Consider the following 24,799-nt stretch of genomic DNA (forward strand, 5'->3'; position numbering starts at 1 on the left):
GAGAATTCATCGAAACCTCATGCCCATCTGCACCCGAGGTATCGAAAGGATCCTTTGAAGGTGTCGCAAAAATGGCTTTGGCCCCATCGACATGACCAGTTTGGCTCCTTCACTTGAAATGGGTTTTACACCTCTCCCATGCTCCGATTACTTCAGACCTTTGTCCTCTATGAGGAAGGGGAAGACTGATTGTCAAAGGCCTTTTGGTTTACAGTCTACAAGACTTCCTATACCAGAAGAACTAATGTCAGAGGAAGTCAGTTTGAAAGTTTCAGGAGTCTCTACATGAGGCCAGTGGCATAGATGCCTCCCCAGAGGCAGACTTCGGCAAGCCAGACCCTGGTGAGCACGCAGAGGTGTCTTCTAAATCTCTCATGATGGAGTTCATGGGGTGGTCAACACCTGCACCTTCTTTTCACCAGGATGACTTAACAGACATCTTAAGACCCTATAGTTCCTTTTCATGCAGCATTACAGAGAAGAATAGCTACAAATTGGGAGACACCGGAGGTTATCCCTACAGTAAACAAAAAGCTCTCTGTGAAATACAGAATGTCGGTTGCAGACCCTCAGTACCTGTCAAAGCACCCGACCCCAGAGAGCTTAGTGGTTCAGGCTGCGACTTCATCAGGCAGGGTATCGTCATACCCCACAATACCACAGGATCGTGATGACAAGAAATTTGATGCCCTGGCCAAAAGTCATTTCGGCATGCAACATGGCACTAAAGTCAGCTAACGCCACGTGCACGCTGGCAAGATTCAGCCACACCCTTGGCGAGTGCGCTTCAACCGCGGCTGACCGTCTACCGGAAGGGGAGGAACGAGCTGCATTCTTGAATCTCAGGGATGCGATGTGAGTGTCCGTCCAAACAGGTGTCAACTCAGCTGACAGCATCAGCAGAGCCATGGTGGCCAGTAGCACAATCCACAGATGTGTGTGATTGCGGAAGTCTGATTTTGCCCCCGATGTACAATCCAGACTTCTAAATATGCTCTTTGATGACACCTCTCTATTTGGCAAAAAAGCTGATGAGTTTGGAGAAATTGCAAACCTCCAAGGCGATTGCCAAATCCATTGGAGCTGCTATTCATCAAACTCCAAACCGCCCCACAGGTACGTCCTGGAGGGGAAAGCCCTTTCGTTTTACTCTGCATTCGGAAAAGGCCGAGGGCAACCTGCTCAAAGTAGCCAGAGGAGATTTACCTGTGGTGGACGGGTCAAAGGTACCAAGTACGCACCGGCCGGTGCGGCCTTAGCCTTAGCATCTGCGTCAGCCGCTCCAAAACCCCTGAGGTTTCTCCACACAAGACACCAGTAGGAGGCAGCTTAACTCAACATCTGACAGATTGGCAGGATATTATGTCAGATGCTTGGGCATTGAAGACAATTGCCCAAGGTTACTGCCTGCCTTTCCTACACACTTCTGTCATCCACCGGGAAGCAGCTCTTTGAAGTTTCCAGACCCGCTCCTTATGCAAGAGATTTTAGACCTGCTCGAGAAAGGATCCATAGAACCGGTACCTGTAGCGGAGAGGAACAAGGGTTGTTACTCCCCATTCTTCGTAATACTGAAAAAGGACAGAGGATTGAGACCCATCTTGGACTTGAGCGGATTGAAAATATTCCTCAGGAAGGCCAAGTTCAAGATGGTAACCCTTTCTAAGATCCTTCAGGCCCTCCAGTTTCAGGATTGGTTATCGCTGGACCTTCAGGGTGATTACTTTCATGTGCCTAACCATCTCCAGCACAAAGTACCCGCGGTTCGCCATTGGCAGCGCTAATTATCAATTTCGGGTTCTGCCATTTGGGCTGACCTCCGCCCGAGGGTCTTCACTGAGTTAATGGCGGTTTTGGCATCAAGTCTAAGGAGGGGAGGGATTCATGTCTACCCCTAGCTGGACGACTGGTTGATCAGAGCAGTGTCCCCAGAATAAGCTCAGATCCATCTAGATTATGTTTGCCACTTCCTCCACAAGCTGGGCTTCTCTCTCAACTTGAAGTCCCATATGATACCATCACAAAAACTCCAGTTCATTGGAGCAGTCCTGGACACATCCCTGGAGAAAAGCCTCACCACCAGAGGTGAGGGTTCAAGATATTCTACAGATGGTAACTAGATTTCAAAATGCCCAGCGTCTACCAGACTTCTATTTTTTTTTTTTTTTGAGGTTCGGCCTCATGGCATCCTGCATTTTTCTAGTGCTAGATGCTCGCCTGAGAATGAGATCTCTCCAGTGGGCGCTGAGGACCCATTGGTCACAATTCTCAGGAAAGATTTCAGATCGCCTACAAATCCTGAACAGAGTAGCACGAGACCCCCAGTGGTGGGCCTGTTGGGAGAACATCTTGAACGGAGAACCGTTGTGGCAACCATGACAGGACAAAACAGTAGTAACTCAAGTGATGGGGGAGCCCATACCAACGACTTATCAACGGTCGCTGGTCTGTCGGAGTCCAGACTACACATCAACCTATTAGAGCTAAGAGCAATCAGGCTAGCACTGAAAGCTTTTCTGCCATCAGTACAGGGAAAAATGTTTTGATAATGATGGCCATGCACTACCTCAACAAGAGTAGGGTCACTGCCACTGTGCAGAGAGGCAATGCAGCTCTGGTTCTGGGCAATTCGGGAAGGAATCTATCGGCAGTTCACCTAGCCGGAGAGAGGAACACTGTGGCGGATGCTCTGAGCAGGCAGACCTCAGTTTCCCACGAGTGGGAACTAGTTCAGGAAGTCCTTGAAGAGATTTTCACCCTTTGGGCAACCCCTCACGTAGATTTGTTTTCAAAGAGTGTCAACAGGAAATGCAAACGATACTGCTCAAGGGAATTTCACACCGAGAGGAGCTATAGGAGATGTGTTTGTGGTGGACTGGGAGTTTCCACTTCTGTATTCATTTCCTCCAGTCCCTGTCATTCCTCACGTGATGGGGAAGCTGAGAAGATTCCGGAAACCCATGATTCTAATTGCCTCAGATTGTGCCAGGAGAACGTGGTACCCGGATCTTCTGGACATGTCCATCTTTCCTCCGATTAGTCTTCCACAAAGAGAGGATCGGCTCTCGCAAGAGGGTCCAGTTCTCCATCCAGATATCGGAACCCTCAACCGTCACACTTGGTTTCTGAAAGGTTGAGATGCAAAGATTGGGACCTCCCGGATGACGTAATGAAGGTGTTGCTCTCGGCTAGAAGACCAGCAACTAAATCTTTATACCGCTGCTGTTGGAACAAATTCTGCAGCTGGTTTAAAGATGAGGATATTAACCCTTTTCCATGCAATACACTGGTGTTCTTTCCTGCTATAATTGGCAAATTCAGGACTTCAAGTTGGCACAATCAATGGGTACCTTGCTGTGCTATCAATTTTTAAATGCAGAGCTGAGGAAGCTTCATATTTCAAAATTCTACTTCTGAAATGGGCACTCCTTTTTGAACCTCTTTATTCCTGTCCATTAAGGTTTCTCACTCTCAAGTTTTCCTAGTGGCTTTAACCTCTGCCAGAAGAGTGAGCAAACTACAAGCTTTAGCTTGCAAACCTCCACATACTATTGTTCACAAAGATAAAGTAGTTCATTTCCTCCCAAAGGTTGTTTCAAAATTCCATATCACACAAGAGATAACCTTGCCTTCATTCTACCCTCCTCCTCACCCAGGTGAAGTTGAAGAGAGATTACACAGGCTAGATCCAAAGCGTGCCTTGTGTTTTTTTTTACATCAACAGACTCACAAGGATTAGGCAAGCAGACCAGATGTTTGTGGGGTATGCAGAACATAAACTAGGTTTACCCTCACAAAACAGACCACTTCAAGATGGATAATGCTAACTATCATAGAGTGCTATAAATTTGCAGGATATGACCTGGCTCAACACCTCGGGGCTCATTCAACCAGGGGTATCGCAGCCTCATCCGCTCTCCAAAGAGGAATTCCAATAAAAGACATCTGTGCGTCTGCCACATGGTCGTCTGCACACACTTTCACCAAATTCTACAGTCTAGATTCCGCCACTAACCAGGAGACTAGATTTGGGAAAGCTGTAGTGCACTCTCTGCACTCTTAAAACCTTTCTAAATTTTACTGCTTTAGGAGTCTATCAAAGTTGAATAATACCTGGGAGGACACAATCCAAGTCACTTAACTGTAACATTCTTTCGACTGGATGTTCATCCCACGTATTCCTCATCGCCCCTCCCATCCTTCCCTGCAATAAAACTTCCCTTGTAGTTGCAGCCTACGCTCCTTCAAGGGTACTAACCATCTCATACTGGAGAAACGCAGCACCTCAAAACGGAACGGAGCATCGGACGCTGCGTGAGACTATTTATACCTATTGTGATATCAGCGGCAATACGGAGGCCTTCGAGGGACACCGACTCAAGGGACGTCGACACACAGCGCCCTCTCTTTGGAAAAAATGTTGTGTGATTTCCCTTCAACCCTCCGCCCACCCCTTCCAGCTCTTTTGCTGGACTTAAGGACTTGTTCATTTTAATCCTGGAGCGAGTGAGACCTCTTATTCTCTTTATTCTCTTTATTCTCTTTATTCTCTTCTCTTTATTCTCTTTATTCTCTTCTCTTTATTCTCTTCTCTTTATTCTCTTCTCTTTATTCTCTTCTCTTTATTCTCTTCTCTTTATTCTCTTCTCTTTATTCTCTTCTCTTTATTCTCTTCTCTTTATTCTCTTCTCTTTATTCTCTTCTCTTTATCCTCTTCTCTTTATCCTCTTCTCTTTATCCTCTTCTCTTTATCCTCTTCTCTTTATCCTCTTCTCTTTATCCTCTTCTCTTTATCCTCTTCTCTTTATCCTCTTCTCTTTATCCTCTTCTCTTTATTCCTCTTCTCTTTATTCCTCTTCTCTTTATTCCTCTTCTCTTTATTCCTCTTCTCTTTATTCCTCTTCTCTTTATTCCTCTTCTCTTTATTCCTCTTCTCTTTATTCCTCTTCTCTTTATTCCTCTTCTCTTTATTCCTCTTCTCTTTATTCCTCTTCTCTTTATTCCTCTTCTCTTTATTCCTCTTCTCTTTATTCCTCTTCTCTTTATTCCTCTTCTCTTTATTCCTCTTCTCTTTATTCCTCTTCTCTTTATTCCTCTTCTCTTTATTCCTCTTCTCTTTATTCCTCTTCTCTTTATTCCTCTTCTCTTTATTCCTCTTCTCTTTATTCCTCTTCTCTTTATTCCTCTTCTCTTTATTCCTCTTCTCTTTATTCCTCTTCTCTTTATTCCTCTTCTCTTTATTCCTCTTCTCTTTATTCCTCTTCTCTTTATTCCTCTTCTCTTTTTCGCTCGTATTTTTGATGTGACTTGCACTGTTTCTTTGGTTTTTGGAGTCTGACAAACTCTATAGGCATATACCTTTTTTGTATTTTGACTCGCAGCACCTTCGGTGCAGTGTCAGAGAAGTCCTTTGGATAAATACCTTCTCTTGGGTAAACTACTGTTCCCAAGAGTAGTAAAGTGAAATTGTCTTTACTTTTTTCCCCATGTAGGTCCAGTACACCCCCATCTTATGTAGAAGTGCTGGGGGGGTTACTTAGTAGCCCCTTTTCCTGCTTAATCATGTAACATGTTTTGTGTTCCCCCTCACTGCAATTAATGGCTGGTGGCAGTGGTTTAATTTTCCTACCATTGTGCGTTTTTACTGCAGGCTGAATCCTCAGCTGAAGTAATGCACCAATGGGTGCCAGTTTTGTCAAAATGGCCCTGGTCGTCTTTTTTTTCACCATTTCTTGCTTGTGTGGTCTTTCTTGGGGTTTACTCTGCGAGCCAAACCAGGTTTGATCCTTTTTGCGTTTGCCTTTGACAGGCTTCAGTGCCGAAACTCGTCTCTGGCTCCAGTGTTTATGGCAGGGCAGGAGTGAGGGAGAAACTCCCTTTCCTTCGTCTCTGAAGGGACGTCCTGTATGCGCACATCCCAAATAATAGAAATAGGCATGCACCCAGTCAGAGAATGAGACGAAGAGAATTTTGCAAGGATAACGTTTCTGATGCTTGTGTAATCTGCTTAGATCACATGCTATGCATAGGCCGACATCTAGTGGAAGTTGCAGAGTATTATAGTTTTTTCGAAACTCAAACGGACGTCAAAGGGGTGTGCCAGTAATAATACCCCTATTGTGACGTCCTCTCTGCCCATGATCCCTCACGCCTGTAAGTCCCTCAGATTGTTTTTTTTTCCGCCATTGCGAGTGGACACATTTGCAGAGTGCATTTCGGCTTACGCCTTTGACCTTTAGAAATTAAGTTGGTACCTCTTTCTGTCCTTTACCGACGCTGTGTCCATGCGGTGAAGACTTCAGGAAGACTACGAAGCTGACAGTCGACAAAGATTTCCAGGGCGCCACCCGGCCTTGGAAGGCCCTTTCGGCCTCGGCCTTACAGTAGGCATGCGGGGGGGAGGGGCTATGGTCATAAACAGATATAGTCCCACCATGTCCCATTGTCGCCCAGCTCTGTCAACAAAATGGAGTGTACTCCTGTTTAAGGTCTGTCCATCCTGCAATAAAAAATGTGGGTCGACGAGCACAGGGTGTGCAAACTTTGTTTACACAGAGACCATGACAAGGCTCCTTGTCGGGCCTGTAAACTGCCCCGACCCAAGACCCTCGGGGACAGGCGGACAAAGCGTTGGGCCCATCACGCCATGCAAGCAGAGGCCGCCGTAGATGTTGAAAGGGCATCTAGCGAACACAGCGACGCCGTCCTTTCAGACTGCGAGGGTGACGGGGAACCTCGTCCCCCAGTGCCAGCCCCCAACCCTAACAGACAGGCCGGTGGTCCTGTTACGGGGAAGACACCCGGCGGCAAGGGCACAACACCCCCCCCCCAAAACACTAAACGCACAATCCACGGCGGTGCGAGCAAAGTCGCACATCGAGGGCATATCCTCTTATCAAAAGTCCTCTGAGCGCCCTGAACGGCCGCCTCACGACAAGCCCGCTAAAGCAAGACGTCTGACTCCAACCCCACCACCCGCCTAGTCTTGCGGCATCGAAAGTAGCCGCGCAAGCCATCCCTGCAGTCGAGACTCTGGCTACACCTGGGGACAAGACCAGGGAGTCAGGATTGGCCAGATTGGCCCCCGGGGGGTGGGGTTGATAGGAGAGACAGACCTGTCCAAGACACCACTGAGGAGCCCAATCAAGCAGAGCAGCCTGATCCTATCTATGTAGATGAGGAAGAACTATATCCCACGTCTACCCCAGGGGCTATCCCCAGTTCTGCTTCATGGACCGCACAAGAAATTGATAGTCATGAGTCGTATGACTTGTTTGGTTAATTTTTTCGATGAACATCCGCATGTTTTCACAAATCTTGCCAACACCCCTGCCACTACCAAAGGCGTCTGGCTCAAAAACAAGACACAGCCTCTCATTCCCAATTACCGGCACAACATGCTAAGGAAAGATTTTTACCCCCAGTGGAACTGTTCTTCGTGCCAATCCCCAAAACTCACCGCCTCTCCTCTGGCATGTACGACCTGGACGCAGGGGGTGATGAATACATAGATGAGGATGAGCCTTATTATAACAACGTTGAAGAGTATGACACTGGGGGTGGGGCGGTGTAACTATCAGGATCAAGATGGGAGAGCATCAGTAGTTTTTGCAATGTACTCTCCAGTCTCGCAAGACCCTCCTTTACCCGACTCCCCGGTGGACAACCAGCCCCTGTTCAATGATAGACTCCTAAGGGCTGCAGAGCATTTCGGAATCGAAACGCAAGAGATGCAACAGGATAAAGATTTTGCAGAAAATATATTGGCCGATAAACCTGCAGCCCAATTTATTCCCCTGCTTAAGTTGGTCCAAAGAAGGATTCAGCCTTCTTTAGAAAGGCCGAATGAAACCAGGGCGGTAAACCCTAGAATTGAGAAGCTCTTCCGCTCAGCGCCTTCTGACCTTATATATAAGGGGCCAACTTCGGCCAGACTCTGTTAGTCACCGCTACCAAACAGAGCTGGTACCCCCTTGGCATCTTCCGAAGCTCCACCGGACAAGGGGAGCAAAAAACTGTATGCCATGGGTAGGAAAATAGCATCAACAACGGCATACCAAGCGCGGACAGCAAATAATTCCATCTTACTATCCTGCTACGACTGCCACAAATGGGATGAAGTGACAACCCTGGCAGAGTCAACATCAACACCAGAGCCACTTAAATCCAAACTCTCCCTTCTGGCTGCTGAAGGCAGTTACAGCTGGGGTTCTCCTGAAAAACAACTTTGACTCAGCGGATAACGCTGGCCGCGTTATCGCGGAAGCCACAATCTTAAAACGCTGCGCCTATTTTAGGCATTCAGGGTTCAAATTGGAAACTCAAGCTACCTTACTCAACATGCCTGTTGAGCAGAATGTGTTTGGTAAAACAGTTGAGGATGCTCTAAAGTCCGCCAACGAAGAATGAGACACTAAAAAGCCTTTGCCAACTGACAACCAACCAGGCCAAAGAGGTGGCAATCATTTTCTTGGCTTTCAGGGTCAAAACACAAAGGCACCCGATTTAATCTACCCAGTGTTACCCCAGATTTCAGCGCAGGGGTCGCGGGAAAGGGTCCCCCACGAGAGTTGGAGGGATCTCCTCCAAGCAATGACGCCCTGCTACAGGTCCCCTCCCCAGTCGGGGGACGAATATATTTTTTCACCCACGCATGGGAGGGTATAACATCAGACAAGTGGGTGCTGTCAACGGTAACGGGATGTTACTGTATACAACCCCAGGGAAGACCATCAAACCTCCCACTGCGCCAGAAAAAACCATCAACGGATGAACTCGGCCTGCTGGAGGAAGTCAAGGCTCTGCTCCTCAAGGACGCCATCGAAGTTGTGCCGTACGAGGTAAACGAGGGTATTTATTCAACTTACGTACTTGTTCCAAAAAAACAAATCTGACCATGCGCCCGGTATTAGACTTGCGCCCTGCACACAAGTTTGTCAAGCCACACAAATTTTGCATGACAATGCTACAAGTAATCCCTTTGTTAAAACGGGGATTGCATGGCAGCATTGGACATGAAAGAGGCTTACTTTCATATTTCAATGTTCCCAGCGCACAGATTCTTGCGGTTCAAAGTATGCTACCGCATGTCAGAAAAAATATGAGGGACCTACACGCGTGAGGGTTCATGGGTACAGGGGACGTTATAATAGGGTTAGTATTACTGGCACGCCCCTTTTCTACATCCAGTTTTGAAAAACTATAATACTTCCACTAGATGTCAGCCTATGCATAGCATGTCGATCTAAGCAGATACAAGCACCAGAAATAAGATTCCGGTGAGTAATGTATTCCTTATATAATTTAGAAAAATACCAGCAAAGAATTGATGCCGAGAGCGCTTTGCCAAAAATTAGAGGCAGTACATTATAAAAGTCAATTTCTTCATGGATGACATCCCTTCATACAGTCAAAAATCGTAGTGCTGATAGGAGTGGCCATATGGCACAGCCTGTCCAGCAGGGGATGCCAGGTGCCAATTGGCCGCTGCTTGCCAGTCTATCTTTTGGCATGTGGGTCAGTTGAGCTCATCTCTGCCTTGAAGGTCAGTTTGAGATATTCCTAACTATAAGATAAACAAGAACTAGTAAATTGTCTGTAATTACTAAATACTTCAGCAGATGCATGCAAGGGAGAGGAGAGGGGATAATATAGTGGCATACTGACCTCTGCATGCAGGGCTTCATTAATATTGTACCACCTGTACTCGGTATCTTTTCTGGCGGTTCGATTTACTGCTTATCCTTCTAGTGCCTCAGGATACGGACAGACATGTGTTGTTTGGGAGAATATATTGCTGCCCTGGATTAGGCCTATGATAGGTGTTCTGGAATGGTCAAAGCCAGAAGGGGTTGGATGCTTCTGATTGGAATGACGGGGTTTGGGCAGGTGAGCTCTGGCCTAACTGGGTGAATGGTGAGGGGGCACAGGCAGTTTAGTGGAGCTGGATGGGGATTTGTGCTGCAGCCTGTCCCTGTCCCACGCTCCTCGCCGAGTGCATTCTGTGCAAGAATGATACTAGAGAATTGTAACCTTGAAAGGAGAGCAAGCGGATGGACTTCTGTGATAACCAGGCTTGTGCCAAGCTGGTGTAATGTGCAAGTGGCTTGGTCCCTCTGTGTGAAGATGGGGGGAGGGAGGGTGCGAATGCTACAGCCTTGCAGAGAAGTGGATTTCAGGCCTAATCAAAAGATGGCATTTTAACATAACACAAAATGGAGTCCCAATGATGGGTTATGGGTAGTGTAAATAGCTGGTTTTGCTGATGTTGGAGTTCTCTACCCGTACAGTATGAGGCGGTCTCTTCCCGCAGGGCTGTGATGTTTGCTCTGTTGCGGGCTCAAGCATCTACCTTCTTATCCTATCTATCCGGGGGGATAGATGGATATGCTGTTTTTCTTGAGGAAGTTGCATCCTGAATAACCAGACTTTCGAGGCCTACTTAAATAAGGATCAGAACTAGAAGTTCTATACTTCTTTGGAAAATTATTGTTGACTACAGCAGTTGTATCAGGAACTTGCCAGTTTTTGGCGCTGCCTAGGGGTTTAGGGTAGGACCATGTCCTTCCCAACATTTACCCCCCCCTTGTAACTCCTTCAGTAACAAATACCCTGCCCCATTAGTTCTACGTTCAGTTGCCCTCCTCTCTGCTTCTTCCCAGGGTGGGCTACCCTTTATAGGCATCCAAGCTCTACACACACTTCTTAGGCTCTCCCCATGCCAGGCATACTTTTCAGGAGACAGCATGTGATCTAAGCAGATTCCACAAGCCTCAGAAGGGATGCATTACTCACTGTAATCGTATTTCTGATGCTTGTATCTGCTTAGATTAACATGCGCCTGCCCTTCCTCCCCTCTGAAAGAAGGCGCATGTATGCGTGTTCGCGTGAGGGATCATGGGTACAGTAGACGTCACACTAGGGATCGCCCTGTGTCGATGCCCATTTTCGAGTTTCGAAAAACAAACTGTAATACGCTGCAGCTTCACTAGATGTCGGTCTATGCACAGCATGTGAATCTAAGCAGATAAAAGCATCAGAAATAAGATTACGGTGAGTAATATATTTTCAAGGTCCTCTGGTTTCTTGATAGTGGTATAATTGTCTACCTCGTCCCCAGTGTGGTATATTGCTACCATGCAGTATTTGGGTCCATCACTCTCCCCTTTTTGAATCTGTGCTTCCTGACTATTTCGAGGTATTTTATTATTTCTACCACCAATAGTTGCCATCATTGCACTACTTGGAACTGCCTTTGCACAACATCAGAGTCCTAACTGGTACACACAGAAGATCAGCAAAAGGAATATGATGATAGGGCTCAGCATTTTCATTGCGGATCCAAGCCATGAAGATACCCAGCCAAATCCCATGTTGAGCCAGTAGTTTTCCTGCACTCTGGCCTCCTTCCTCATTTTGGTGCCAAATTCGGACACTGCTGCTATCGCGTGCGATAATGTTCCATTGTCTGCATCTGCAGAAGGTATGAATGCAACTTCTGATCTCTTTGCAAACCCTGCCATCCATTGCTGTGAGGTCGCGCACGTAGCGATTCTGCATCGTCCTCAGCTGGAGTGCTCTTAATTCTACATTGATAATGTTGAATGCTTCTTCAGTGTTTGCCAGCTGGGTCAGCTCCCACCGCACAATTTGAAGCCACTTGGCATTCGCTCTTGATTTGATACTGGGTGATGCAAAGAATGTCTCTGCTGAGTTGAAAAGCTTACATTCATCTGGGATCTGTGCAAGCAAGTCAGACAAATCTTGGGATAGGTAATTGGAGCAGCGTTTCTTTCGGAACAAGTTATTGTGCTGCTGCTCTTCTGATGGTATTCGAAAGATGGGGGTGATGCTGTCGGCAGTGTTTCTGTAGGCCTTGGTGCTTTCTGACCATCTGCAGTCACTGCTTCCCCCCTGACCCCCCCCCCCCTTAGATGCTCCTTGTGTATGACCAGCAGTGTGGAATGTAGCGTTGCTAGAGCACAGTAGTCCCTCCAGGACAGTGGGGGGTGCATCTATGCTTTTCTGCCGCACACCCAGTAATAGTCCATCAGTGCTGCAATACCCTTTCGAAGATCTGGAACAATCATTGTTCTGTTGGAGTGTTTGTTAGACCCCACGGATACCTTGCCTTCGCCATAGGAACAGAGTGCATAATTTTCTTCTTGTAGCTTGATGGGTTTTTCGAGAGCTGTGACCCAAGTCAATTTGGTGATATGTTCAGTCTTTTCCACAAAGTTCAGTTTTTCCTCACAGCGGCCCGATCCTCTAACCTTGCCATTTATTTTCTGCAAAGCTTGTGCCATCTATAGCCAGGAATTATTCTTTGAAGCATTTTGCGCCTTTTGATCCCTTTTTTACAGATCTGGCGGGAGACGTTTCATTTTTACTGTGTGCGCCTGAAAGGTGGATGACAAAGCAAAAACGGAGGTGATGGCTGGAAGGTTTAGAATTAATCTTCACCACTGGCAGTGCTCTGGGCAACCCTCCAGACCACCGTTCTTCGTCTGCCAAGCCATTACAGAAGGGGAAAGACCATGTGCAAATCGGGCTTGGCCCCACCCCAAAAGGGGCAGAAAGGTTGCTGAGACATTGTGATTCTACCAGAGGTGCTTCTTGAGGTACTAAACTCTTTGGTGCTTCCAATGCATGCAGTATCAAGGAACACACGTTGCAGCTCCCATTGGCCATTCGCCTTCCTGTTGCACCCATATCAGAGTACCAACTGTTAGACTGCCCAGGATGGCCAAGGGCCTCCACTGTGTCTAGCCCTAGGCCATGGTCTGCATCATATTTGTACTGACGTGTTTGCCTCTTCTTTCCACTGTTATGTAGAAGTGATTGCCGTTTCCCTGCTGAGCTTCTACATAATTTATCACATAATGACTGTTGTACATTAGCTCGAATTAACTGGACCGTTGGGCAGCTCCAGTGTGGATTTGGAGCTGCTACACTATTTGTGGTTGTAGGCATTGCAGAATATTCACTAGGCAATTGGGCAACATCAGTATTTTCACGTACTTGTTGGTACATCATGGTGGGTTAAATGGGACCTGGTTCTGCATCGTGCACTGGGGTGAAGTAACACCAAGAATTTTCGGCATACAGTGAGGTATAAATTTGCTGAACCGTAAACATGGGGGGAGGATATCAGCATATCATTTGGTGCATTCAATATGCTGTCAGTTACATTATGTTCAAGGGAAAACACATTTGAGGTTACTTATGGGAGCCCCAGATAAAAGATGCTCCCCAATAGAACTATATGCACGGGTTGCACTCACCTTATCCCTATTGCTAGCTGTCACGACCCTCGCCCAAAACCCCCTCTGGCAAACCCATTGGCCAGGTGGTGTCAGGACTCCGGGACTCTAGAGCCAGACATCCTTTTCCAAAACCCTCTTGGGGCCACTCCTGGCACCTATGGGCCAGGCTCATACACCATGGGAAACATGTGTTTGGGAACTACTTGTTGTGTTTCCAGCCAACATGGATGCATCCACATACCTTGGTTCCTAAGAACCAAGCTATGCGGTCTAGTGTTTTGGGTGTGGTAGTCTAGGGACTGCTTTACCTGGACTATTTTGTTGGGGCTATTTAAACCACACCCAAGCAAGACCACACGCTGTGCGTTACTTTGCAGCTTGCAGCGTGACGCTCACCGTGTCCAGCTATTCCCTCGCATCTCAGAGAAGCAGAACCTGCAAGGAGACAAAAGGACCTTCCTTACCTGCGGTATTCATCTTTAGCCACTCGCAGCTTCTGAGAACAGCTTCCTTGAATCAGCACACCTCCCTGAAAGTACGACCTGAAAGAGGAAGATGGAGGCAACATTAAAGAAAGCAATAGACATTTGTAAATTACAAACTGCTCAAAAGGCTTACCTGGCTGGTCACCTCACGGCTGGCAACATTCCGGACATTCTACTCGCGCTGAAGAACACTGCGACCTACAAGGAAGGAAAAGACAGGTTAGCAAAGGCAAGACTTGGGAGCGATGCGCATAAGCGCTTACTTACCGCATCATAGCACTCTTAATGCGCCATCATTTACCAGCGGGGCTCAACCAAGCCAGCTCGCCGCACTGAAGCTCTGCATACCTAAGGGAGGAAAAAGACATTCTAAACAAAGAAAGGCATGCAGGATGGCAACAAAACTAAAGAACAGCAATAAGGCCTACCTGAACAATATCAAACGGGCCAGCGTCAGTGAAGTAACTGGACCACACACGCCCATGAAAGACAACGCGCCCCTGCAAAGAAGGCAGGACGGAGAGCACCTCCGGGGGAAGCCTCTTTCAGACCCATCGAAAAGACCCTGGCGGAAAAAGGGACGGACACAGCATCCGAGGAGGAGCTGGTAGAAGTCTTAGAGGGCCTCGAAGAGGCCCGTCCCCACGGGAGGGATCCCGACGAAGGTGACGGCAGCACCGGCGAGGCTCCTAGTCACCCGTCGCTTCCGGAGCCGCAGGATAACTTGGCGGCGATTTTGTTGGCAATACAATCCTTATGTTCGGAGAGGAGGACGAGATTGCCCTTACCACCGTCGGAGGATGCGGAACCAGGCCCGACGGAGGGGCCGGAGCCAGGCCCGGCGGGAAGCGCCCGAACAAGAGAAGACGGATCCATCCAGCCCCGCCTTTTCAGCCCTCGCGGCCTGCTCAGCCTCTGTCCCTGGGGATGACACAGGAACGGACACGGCCACGACGGGTACCGATGACGACTGCAGTGACGACGGGACAGAGCTCCCAGCCCGAGCCTCCCCGCCCGACAAGATCGGATCTTTCCATGCAATGATGTCCAGGGCATCCAAGCTTTTTCAGCTCTGCCCCGAAGAGAAGGAATGTTTCCTTTAGCAACGGCGCAAGGCCAAGAGGAATACAGTCCTCGCTGTGCCTCTACTGGATGACATCTGGGACGAGGGTCTCACCCTTCTCAAGAACCAGTCTACGACGCCTGCCAAGAGGGATCAGTGCGAGAAGTACCAGGTCCCCGACGCGGCCCCTTTGTGCCGTAGGGCACAACCGACCCCTGACTCGGTCGTCTCAGCGGCGGCCAAGAACAAAGCAGGGGGGCATCCGCCTCAACGTCAACTTCCCCGCCGGACTTCGAAGGAAAGAAGCTGGACGCAATGGGACGAGTGACCTAGTCGGCGGCAACAACGATTAAGGCGGCCAACGCCCTCGCCATCGGGGCCCGCTACAACAGCGAGTTATGGTACAAGATCGCCCCCCTGTTGGACTTCTACCAGATGACAAGAGGGCCGTGGCCCTGGAGATCTTGCAAGAAGGCGAAGTGGCGTCGGACCACGCCATTACGGTGGCAACGGACCTTGCCGACACCGGTTTCCGCCAGCTAGGCAACAGCGTTTGCCTTGGACGACGAGGGTGGCTCAAGGCGATGGATTTCTGCCAGGAAGTACAAGCCAAGGTTTTGGACATGCCGTTCGACGGGAACAATCTGTTTGGGAAAACAATGAGTCCCTCCAAGCCATCAAGGCGGACACAGACAGCTAAGGCCCTAGGCGTTCTCCGTCAACGAAGGCCATCCTTTCGGAGCACCGGAGGCAAGCGGGGTGCCTCCAAGGGATTCGGCGGTGGCTCCTCTACGTACCGCCGAGCGGCCCGCTCCTCGTCGCAGGAAGCCTATAGAGGACGAGGCAAGTCGGGTGGGCCCCGCCATCGTCGCCAGGGAGGCCAAGGTGGCAAGGCGTCCTCCAAGGAAGATTGAACCGGCAGCAGTGTCGCGCCCCCACCGAAGCACCCTGGTGGGAGGCCGGCTGGCGAAGTTTGTCAGTGTGTGGGAGTCCATCTCCACCGACTGTTGGGTGCTGGATGCCCTGGCCCAGGGGCACGCCCTTTAATTTCTAAAAGTGCCCCCGCGGTCCACCCGTGGCCAGGAAGGAAAATCCTGTCCCTCAACTGCTATTGGAGGTAAGGGCGATGCTCAAAAAAGGTGCCATCAAGCTCGTCCTGAAGAGGCTCCGGAGTATACTCCAGGTGCTTCCTTGTGAAAAAGAAGACCGGGGGATAGCGCCCCATCCTGGACCTGCGACGACTGAACAAGTACATCAATGCACAGAAGTTCTGGATGGTCACCCTCCAGCACGTGCTGGGACAGCTGGAGGAGGGCGATTTCCTGTCGTTGGATTTGGAGAATGCATACTTCCACCTCCCCATTCTAAAAGGACATTGGAAGGTCCTTGGGTTTGTGGTCCAAGGACAGCACTACCAGTTCAAGGCCCTCCCATTCGGATTGAAGTCGGCACCCAGGGTGTTCACCAAGTGCCTTGCACCAGTGGCGGCGTGGCTACACCTGCTGGGATCCACGTCTACCCCTACCTGGACGACTGGCTCATCCTAGCAAGGACAAGGGAGCTTGCCGTAGATCACACATAGCGAAGACCGTCCAGCTGCTCACGGACCTGGGATTCTCCAACTTTCCCAAATCCCACCTGGTCCCGTCGCAAGTCGCACTGTTTCTGGGAGCCAAGCTCGACAGTGGCGCGTCTGGCCTCGCCGTCGGAGGAAAGGACTAAGGCCATCTTGGGCAAGGTGCAGCGTCTGCTGGCCACGGACGTGGCCAGGGTGAGGTCCATCAAGTCTCTCCTCGGGATGATGTCCTCCTGCATATATCGTGTGTGCCTGTGCAGGCTTCGGATGCGCCCTCTGCAAGAGTTCCTCGACGCCCGCTGGATCCAATCGACAGGCAGCTCCGAGGACAGGATCCCGCTCAACGAGACCTTCCGACGAGCGATCCGGTGGTGGGGCACCTGCGCTCATCTGACAGCGGGCACAGACTTTCAGACCCCATCCCACCAGATAACGGTGATGACAGTTGCCTCTATGGAAGGGTGGGGAGCGCACACCGGAGAACTTCACCCGAGGGGCCTTTGGCTCCCGGAGAAGACGACGCTCCACATCAACATCCTGGAGCTCTGTGCAGTGTTCTGGGCCCTCAGGTCCTTTCTCCTATCCCTCAAGGGCAAGGTGGTGAGAAACTTCACCGAAATACCACCACAATGTTCTACATCCGGAAGCAGGGAGGAACCAGATCCCCAGCCCTCTCCAAGGAAGTCCAGGATCTGGTGCTCTTTCATCTGGCAGGGATAAAGAACACCATAGCCGACTCACTCAGCAGGGAGCTGCGCTCGTGCCACAAGTGGGAACTATGTCAGGATCAAGTGGATCGACTCTTCCGACGATTGGGGGGGACCGCAGATCGACCTGTTCGCGACGAACGCCAAGTGCCAGAGGTTTGCCAGCAGGTTTTCCCAGCCGAGGAGCATGGGCGATGCTTTCTCGTTCCCCTGGGACGGCCTGTTCCTATATGCATTCCCTCCGTTGCCGTTGCTGCTCCGACTCGTCAACCAGCTCAAGAGGTCTCGGTGCAGGATGATCCTTGTCGCACTGGCGTGGCCGAGGCTGATCTGGTTCCCGGACCTTCTGGACTTGCCAGTGTCCCCACCAGTCAAGCTGCCGATGGACATGGATCTTCTCTCCAGAGAAGGAGGCGCCATACTTCATCACGACCCGGAGTTGCTGAACTTGCAGGTCTGGCTCCTGCAGCACTAGAGTTTGGAGGGTACGATATCCCGGCTTCAGATAGGTCCTTGCAAAGATGGCTGCCAGAGGCGGGGCTTAGGGAGAGGGCAGTCATTGGCTTTGGGCAGTATGACCGAGAGACCAGTGATTGGTTACTACTGAGAAAGACAGATTAGAAACGAAACTGATACTGATTTTTTTTTTCTTTACCGAGGATTCCCGGCCTGACGGGGAATATTCATGAGCATGTGAATCCATGCCAGACCCATGCTGGAGAACAACAGTTACAGATAAGTAACTTGTTCCTTTTTGTTTTCGGCCAGATGGCCAGCAAAAAAATCTTTGTACCGGTGTCTTTGGAACAAGTTCAGTAACTGGTGCAAAGATAAGGATGTGAACCATTTTCAACGTGGCACCCCAATGGTGCTCTTGACTATTGCATCTAGCCAATCTGGGGCTCCAGATTGGGACAATTTATGGATATACTTCGCTGCGCTGTCCATTTTCAAGTGCTCCTCTGAAGAGGTTTCGTACTTCAGAATTACATTAATAATTCAATTCTTGAAAGGGCTTACTAATGTGTACCCTTCAGTCCCCTTTCATGTCCAAACTTGGGATTTAAATCTAGTACTTAAGTTTCTAACTTGTATACCTTTTTTGAGCCTCTGCACTCCTGTCGCTTGAAGCTTCTAACATTAAAGACTGTCCTTCTTGTGGCCTTAACATCAGCCCGCAGCGTTGGTGAACTACAGGCTCTCATGTAAACATCCATATACTATTTTTACAAGGACAAAGTGGTTCTTCAGGTTAAACCCTCTTTATTACCAAAAGTAGTTTCTGACTTCCACTTGAAACAAACAAAATTATATTACCAACATTCTATCCTCCTCATTTGGGCAAAGGGCAGGGAGTGCATCGACGGAACCCTAGAATGTCTCTCAATTTTTACATTTCAAGAATGTCAGAATTGCGTGAAGATGACCAACTTTTTATAGGCTATAAAGGTCAAAAAATTGGGATTAGCGGTGACAAAACAGACTATGTCCCGGTGGATCATTCTGGCTATAATTGAATGCTACAGATTGGCGGGAAAGGACCCACCGGATGGGTTTCAAGCCCATTCCACTAGGGGATGGCTACTTCTGCGGCTCTGAAGAGGGAAGTCCCTGTAGCAGATATTTGTTCAGCTGCAACATGGCCATCAATGCATACCTTCATCAAGCATTATTGCTTAGATGCCTCTTCTTCCTATGAAGGTATATTTGCCAAGGCAGTAGTACATTCCGTCCATGAGAAAAATAACTAGTACTCCCACCTCCATAATCATAAAATGAGGAATACGTGGGAGGACACAATCCATTTGAAGAACAAGTTAATTACCAACTGTAATGCTCATTCGACTGGATGTTCCTCCCACATATTCCTCATTTCCCCTCACATCCTACCCCGCAGTACAGTTTACGTTACTTAGACTTTGTGAGAGCAAAGTGTATCAGTCATGAGGCACGCCTGGGTGTTCCTCGAATATTTCCTCAAACAGAAGTGAAGCGATCGGGCGCGGCACAAGCTATTTATACTAATGGTGACGTTGACACGGTACGGAGCCCGTTGAGGGACATCGACACCATAACCTCGTGCACAGCGCCCTCTGCTGAGAATTTTTTCTGAAGCAGCAAAGCTGGCATGATACGACTATCATAAAATGAGGAATACGTGGGAGCATCCAGTTGAAAGAACGTTAGTAACTTATTCCTCTCTATAAATGATAGTCCTGTTCAATTTGCTGAGTAAATCTCTCCCCAATAGATTGACTGGGGAACCTTTGTGATACAATTGGGTTGATCGCATCACACAACCTCCTATTTTAACGTCCAAATCTTCTGTGTAAGGAACTGTTACTACAGCCCCAGAGAATCCTTGCGTATCAAGAGTCTGGCCAGATAACGGAAAATCACCTCTGCCCCCGAGTCCACCATAAAGATGAACTGGTTGGTTATCTCTGGCCCTACCAGTGGTTCATCTTCTGGATGCAAGGTAGTGGATAGTATTGGACACGCAAATGCTCTGTGGGCTTTCCTAGTTGGGTTAGGGGTCGGTCCCTAGGCAGGTGAAGTTTTCTATAAGCATGCATATTCCCCTGTTAACCTGTTACCCTTGTTCCTCCCCTAACCTTTTCCACAACCTCAGCATTGCATCAAGTGTAAAAAGTGATATATTAATGTCCCCAGTGTGCTAGTAATTGAAGTCTCCTCAGGGTGTAGGAAGTGTGTGTGTGTGTGTGTGTGTGTGTGTGTGAGACATCCCAAGTGGGTATCTACTTGCTTATCTTAAATCTGAGTAAGTGTTACGAAGTTGGTTTTTTTTTTTAATTGCTGCATATTGCCCTTTCTAAAGGCTTATTTAAAACTGAAAGTTAAATAATTATTTTACTAGAAAACCTTGAGTATAAGTGTTATTTGAATACTTGTAATTGTGTTATATTTCTATAGCTCACTTTTACCCCCGTTGAGATGTCTGGCTGCTCAGTCACTCTAGCAACTTGTGTAGTACAGAGCTATACCAATAGGTGGGTTACCCATCCAATAGGTGGGTTACCCATTACCAAGAGGACAAGGCTGGTGTAGTCACCCACAGGGTTACTACATACAATGTTGCCTAACACACGCTATGATGAAATAAAGGTTGCTGATGTCCCGACGGGGTGGCAGCCAATAGCCAAGCTCATAGTGTACGTGCCTGACAAGACCACCATTTCATCTTGGGCAGCCATTGATAAATTGTCCCTAGATTCCAAGAATATTCGGAATTGGTATTTTTGGCCAGTACCATTCTATCGATGCAAACATGTGGAGCAGGTGTTGCAGGGGTGTCCCCTGATTACTCAACATTGGAGGCAGGGGACCGAAAAGGTGAGAGGGGGACGGGGGAGTGGGAGGGGGGGAGAGAAGGGGACTCTGCGGTGTGAGATCAGACCTGTATTATAGGGCCAGATCTGACGCTGCAGGGGAAGTAGAGGCGAGAAAGCAGGTAAGTAGGGGGTGGTGGTGTGGCTGGTGTAAGGGACGTTTGGATTTGTTAGGCAGAAGTGCAACGCGATTCACAACAAAATCGAGTACAATCAATCCTGCCGAGAATAACTACACATCGGTCAAACAATACAAACCCTTTTTTTATAAGCTATATTTGATTTTATCATCGCAATAAGGATTCAAGCAAATGCAAGATCACAACGTTAACAAATCGTGACGTGTTCCCTCCCAGCTTTCCCGCCCAGGAAGAAGGAAACGCATTTAAAAAAAAAAAGAATGAAATAAACTTCAGTGACAATTTTATTGCAAATAAGGCGAGCCACAATGCCCCCAGTCGATATATCCATGTGACATACCATAGTCTGGGTAGATCCCTTCCTCCTACCTCCACCCCATTGGCCCAACCCAAATGTCCCAGCTCCCACCCAATTATTCTCTGTATTCTCCCTGCCAATGCATCACAAGAGTCTTTGGTTTAACATGAGTCGTGGCTGAAAGACAGAGGCTTCCCTGTCTCTAACATGTTCTGTGAATTGAGTTTTTGGGAATTCTGTTGGATAAGAATGCAGTGGTTTTCTCCATAGCTACAATCTCCCATTCCTGGGTCCGCCAGTAGGCCAGAGAGGGGGGGGGGCCCTGCTGCGTCTTCCAAAAGCAGACTTTAGTTATCTTGGCCGTGAGCAGCACTTACTAGGGCAGCTTGTGGACCCAAGGTGTCTCCCAGCATCACCACCAAGGGATGTTGTAACCCAGTGCTTGATTTGTGTGTAGCGCAAGCGTTCTCCACCAAGGCCAAATCATTCGACGAAGGTTAGGGGGAGGTTCCCCTCTTTGAATAGATCCCAGAGTCTAAGTGGTGTGTCCCTGCCCAACACTACGAATGCCCCTTTGCCCATACTAGGTCAAAAATGTGGATTGCTTTGCACCAGTGTGAGTGGGCCTGAGCCCCCAGAATATCCAGTAGGTGGCCAGCCCTATTCCAATGTCCCAGGGTGACTGCAGTTGTAGGCAAGATACCCTTTACACAGCCGCTACCATTCTGTAGAGATGAATGGGAGCTCTTGCAAGGGGGTTTTCGGAACAATGTTCTCATTCTTCCATTTTGGCTCTCCCATACCTAGTGTCCAGTCTAGCATCGGGGCGATCTACGTTGCTAGGAAGTAGTTCCACACTGACTGGATGCCCATCCCGCCCAACCCGGGTGGCTTCAACAGAACTTTCCTCAAAATCTGAGGGCGTCTCCCTGAATAGTCCCCCAGGATCTGTCATCCAAGTGGCCAGGACACTGCCATCACTATTGGATCCAGTTCTGGGGGTGGAGCAGTGCGGGAGGGATCACCTGAATGAGGGGTCCTCACGAAGTGGGACAGACTGGTGAGACTCGGAACCCGCTTTCCTATAACCTCTTTTCACCATCCGACCCCCGTAGGATATTCAGAAGTTCCAACTCCCCTTTTCCAACACGAACACTTTCCTACACTGTGACAGACAAGGGACTAACACCCGAGCCGATTATGATGCTTCGTAATCTGCTTAGAATTGCATGCTGTGCATATGGTCAGACGTCAAGTTGTAACGGCATCTTGTCTTTTGGGGATCGAAAAGGGGACGTCAGCATAGGCGTGTCTAACACTATCCCTAACGTGACGTGTAGTGAACCCAAAATCCCTCACACGCCGAGGGCCCTAAGATTGTTTTTTTCCACCCAGATTACTGGGTGGAAAAAATGCAGAGCTCTTAAATGGAGATGGCATGATTGTCCTTATCGACTTTGTCATTATTCCCATTAAGTCACTTTGGCTGTTGAATCCTGTGAAACAACGCCGAAGACTGCTGTGGACTTTCAACGCCTGTTGATCCTGGCGGTGGTGTCATCCTCATGGCCAGGCCTTTCAGCCGTCCTACACAGTATGGAGAGTGGAGTCGGGGTGGCCATATACTTTACAAGTATGCCTTTGTTCTTTCACCCTCTGCTCCCTGGGTTTCTTCATCGCTTTTCTCTTTTTTATGGAAAAGACGCCATTTAGGTTTTGTCCCTCGTGCAGGGTCAAATATCCTTGGAAGGACAAGCGCGCTCGGTGCAACATTTGTCTGCCTCTAGACCACAAATAAGCGAGTTGCGCGGCCTGTAGACACCTGCACCCTAAAACGCTTAATGAGCGCCGCTTAAATCGGTGGGTGGCCTACGGCATGTTGCAGGCCGAATGTTTTTCCCCCACCCCCACTGGGGAAACTAGTGATGACCAGGCCTCCGCGTCGGAAGTCATTGACCTAACTGCAGACCACTCTCGGTCCACAACGCCCATCCCCAAACCCATCAGGCCTGATGCGAGTCACGCTACGGAGAAAACACCCAGTGACGGGGGCACACACGATCATAACACCAAACACACAACCAAGGTTCTGCTTGGGCGCCTGTGTAAAAGCGTACCAAAGCACAAACTGAACCGTTAATCTTCGACGGGCTCCTCTGATCGGCAGCCTTCCCAGCAATCACACTTGCAGCCTGCCACTGGGCAATCCAGTGTCAAGGGCACTAACACACGCGGATGTCGAAGCGCTCCAGGAAGACGCGCGGAAGCACTGCTTAAGGGCCGCGTGGCAGCGAAATCCACCGCTCAGCGTCAGGTTCAGCCGGTAGACCTCCCGGATTCTCCTACCATTGCCGACCGCATCGTTAGGCTTACTTCAGCAGACTGAAGGAGCAGTCGAAGGAGGCGGCGAAACGCAAATAACGGCTGAGAGATGTGTCAAATACGCCACAGCGCCCAGGACCCCACCAGGACTACGCTGAGATTCCTGTGCCTTTGTCGGGCACATTAGGGGAAAGGTCTTGACGCCACAGGGAAGATATACCCTTTCTTCCCCTGGATCCCTCTGGTTCATCCTTATGGACCAGGGAGAAATGAGGGATGTATGGGCGGATTAGAAAAATGTCTCCTTCTGAGGCCCTTGCTCCCAAGAGACCTCGAAGAATTTCCTTCTACCCCTGTATCTAAGTATAGAAGCGCCTTGGCGGATCTACAAGGAGAGTTTACTCTTGTCCTCACAGATGACTATGTTCTGGACACTTAAGATCAGGATGAAGATCGCACCTTTCTCAAACTACAATGTGGATGATCAGACGGGTCTTATGGACAATTGGGAGAACAGCCGTTAGGTTGATGCTCAGCCCTGAACGTCACCTACTCCCACCCAGGACCCCAATATTCCTGTGCTTAGATTCTCCCCTTCACTCCTGCTCAAAGTCTCCCCAGTGGACGATCAGATGGCGTTCAACGCCATCTTGAAGAGGGCGGCTGACCATTTTCAGATCGCCACTCAAGAGGCCTAACCAGATTCTGATTTAGTGGAGGATCTACTCAAAGAAAAACCGCCAGCCAGGCCATCCCCTTGTTTAAGTCAATCTAGAGGAGGTTGGCACCTTCTTTGTTGACACCGGCACCAGACCAGGGTGGTAAACCCTAGGGTGGAGAAACTGTTTTCAGCCTTCTCCGATTGACCCAGCCTATATCCAGGATCATGCCATTCCAGATTCGTTCGTGGTTACCACCACTAGAAAACGGGCTGTTGTTCACCTGTCTACGCACCACTCGTTAAGGAATCCAAGAGACTTTACGCCCTGGGGAAGAGAATCACAACAGCTGCTGCATTTACCACCTGTATAGCCAAGAACACCATGCTATTGGCCAGCTATGCAGACCTCCAGTGGAACCTTCTACAAGAATGCCTCAGGAAGTGCCAGAACCTGCAAGGACCAAGTTGCTCGCCATGGTTTCCGAAGGCAAGCAGGTGAACCAGAATGTGCTCAAAAACACTCTGGATGCGGCCGAGATGGCAGAGAGCACCCTGGCACAAGGTACCTTGCTCAAGAGACATGCCTGGCTAAGGAGCTCCGGTTTCAAGCCAGAGACCCAAGCATCACTAATTAACAAACCCGTTGAAAAAACCAACCTGTTTGGTAAGGCAGTGGACGATGCTCTTGAAACAGCCAAGCAAGAGCATGAGACACTGAAGTCCCTTCAACAGATTACCCAGAAACCCTCTCCTCGGAGAGGAAGTGGCTCCCGCCGGTCCTTTCGCGGGCAATCTTGTTTTTCCCAGACCCAGTTTAATGCAGGAAACTGGCATTCGGGACATGGGTCCAACACCTCTGCCACTTATCCACCCAGAGGGCAGCGGCGTGGGAAAGGAGGACGAGGTTCCAACCCCAGAGGCATCCCGGCCTC

The 24,799-nt window shown here is 49.1% G+C and overlaps 1 protein-coding gene across 1 annotated transcript in view; it reads left to right on the forward strand.

The window, feature by feature from the left end:
- PRPF39 (pre-mRNA processing factor 39) overlaps nt 1–24,799 on the forward strand; it is a 481,116-nt gene that overhangs the window by 76,426 nt on the left and 379,891 nt on the right. The gene's annotated exons all lie outside the window — the stretch shown is intronic.

The sequence above is a fragment of the Ambystoma mexicanum genome, chromosome 14 (assembly GCF_040938575.1).
Source record: "Ambystoma mexicanum isolate Mex_15411 chromosome 14, UKY_AmexF1_1, whole genome shotgun sequence".
NCBI lineage: Eukaryota > Metazoa > Chordata > Amphibia > Caudata > Ambystomatidae > Ambystoma > Ambystoma mexicanum.